The sequence below is a fragment of the Echinops telfairi genome, unplaced genomic scaffold (genome assembly GCF_000313985.2).
Source record: "Echinops telfairi isolate 266 unplaced genomic scaffold, ASM31398v2 ScPeMD7_7412;HRSCAF=8450, whole genome shotgun sequence".
Taxonomy (NCBI): domain Eukaryota; kingdom Metazoa; phylum Chordata; class Mammalia; order Afrosoricida; family Tenrecidae; genus Echinops; species Echinops telfairi.
In genome coordinates this window covers 10,447,249-10,449,308 of record NW_022111312.1, presented here as the reverse complement: position 1 = coordinate 10,449,308, position 2,060 = coordinate 10,447,249, and the positions used below count along the sequence as shown (strand labels likewise).

Genomic DNA, 2,060 nt, shown 5'->3' with positions numbered 1-2,060 from the left:
CATTCGCAAGCAGCTAAGTTTGGCATATATTTGGGGGAGACAACTTGGGAGAAATCCTTCTGTTTCATATATATATACAGGTATATATTGTTATTTCATATCTGACACTGTCCTTTGTCTCCCTTCACTCACATTTCTGTTGTTCATCCCCTTCACCGGGTGGGGGTCTATATATCCAATCCTGTGATGGGTTCCCCTTTTCTCACCCTTCCCCCGCCCTGACTGTCCCCCTACCCTCATGTTATCACTACTCCCATTAGTGTTCCTGAGGGTTTATCTTTCTTGAATTCCATGTGTCTAGAGCTCTTATCTGTACCAATGTGTGTTCTCCAGATTTGTAAGTTAGAACTGGGTCATGATAGTGGGGGGACCCATGTATATTTTTATGGTCACGATTTTTGACTCTTTCTGAAATGCTCCCCCCACCCTCTGTTGCTATAATTCACACCCTGCGTATATCTCTGCTTGTCTAGCATAAGAATTCTCTGCTTTCAGATGTAAAAGCGTCCTGGAGACTTAATAAAATCCCTTATCTGTGCAGACATTTTCTCCTTCATGTGCGTGCCTTCTGCCAGAGCAATCAGTAGTGTGAGCAATTGGGATGGTACAGCAGAATCTCCCTTTAATCAAAAACATCAATTGGCATGCACATGTGTATGACAGCAGAGTGGATGCTATCGATATTGTGTGTCTTCTGCCATTATCTGGACTCCCAACTCTGTTCTTTTTTTTTAATCATTTTACTGGGGGCTCGTACAATTCTTAGCACCATCCATCCATACATCCATTTTGTCAAGCACATTTGTACATTTGTTGCCATCATTCTCAAAATGTTTTCTTTCTACTTGAGCCCTTGATATCAGCTCCTCATTTCCCCCCTCCCTCCCTCATGAACCCTTGAAAATTTATAAATTATTATTTTGTCATATCTTACCCAGCTCTGTTCTTTACAAGATGGAAGAGCACAGTTTTGTTAAGATTGGGGTGGACAGGCAAGAGCTAAAGGGTGCAGGCCGATAGTTGCGAACCATTTGCTCAGGCACCATGCGGAACCCCAGGAAACATTTCTGGGCATCCTAGGATATTTGTAGCTTCCTCTAGAGACACAGTGACATCTGCACCTAAATTACGTCGATGTCATATTCTTGTAAAGCTGGGATCTTGGCTATTGTGGAAAAGTAAAAAGCAAGTTCTATATGAGCATTGGTATGGAACAAGAAATGAAGAGTTCTCAAAAGGTGCTCCGTCAGGCTGCTTGGGCAAAAAATACTGGCGTCTACACCTAACAGAACCATTGTCCCATGGTTCTTTTGTCCTAGGAGGTGTCCTGAAAAAATGACTCACCATCTCAGGAAGCCACATCTGGGCAAATGTAAGACCTTTGCCATGGGCTTCTTCCCTGTAGTCTGCAGAGCACGGAGGGGCGAGGAGAAAGACCAGCTCGAGATGGGCGGTGTGTTGGCTGGGGGAGAGATGGTCGGTGGTTGGGCTGGCCTGTCAGCTCTGGTCAAGAAACAGATTTTCCCTTGTCCATCAAATAGGACCCGATGCTACCACATGAAGATGGTACAAGGTACTGTCGGTTCACACTGTACCTTATCAGCTTTCACCTTATCAGATTTTCAGAGGGTACTACTGCTTTTTGGCAGGCTGAATATTGTCCCCGCAACGATGCCCCTGTTTGAGTCTCTGGGACCGATGACCATGGGAAAGGAATTTTGCAGATGGGTGTAGAGGAAGGGTTTTGAGATGGTGATATTATCCCAGTGTACTCCCAAGGGTCCTGAGAGAGGTGAGAGTGAACTGTAGGAGATGGTGTCACAATGGAAGCTAGCAGTGTGAGAAGTAGCTCTGAGCCAGGATGCGAGACCAGCAAGGACATGGGTTCTCCCCAGGGAACTCAGACCGTGCCCTGGAGGGCAGCCTCATGGACTCAATTTGGACTTCTGACCACCAGAATTATAAAGAGAATTAACTTGTTAGCCACAAAATATGCACTAATTTGTTATAGCAACAATAGAAGACTAATAGGTTGTTGTTCAAGTCAGAAAGGGGCCGTT

At 45.0% G+C, this 2,060-nt stretch overlaps 1 pseudogene; it reads right to left on the bottom strand.

Annotated features, from left to right (window-relative positions):
* Positions 1-1,362, bottom strand: part of LOC101656197 — a 2,757-nt pseudogene extending 1,395 nt beyond the window's left edge.
* Between the last annotated feature and the right edge of the window lie 698 nt (positions 1,363-2,060).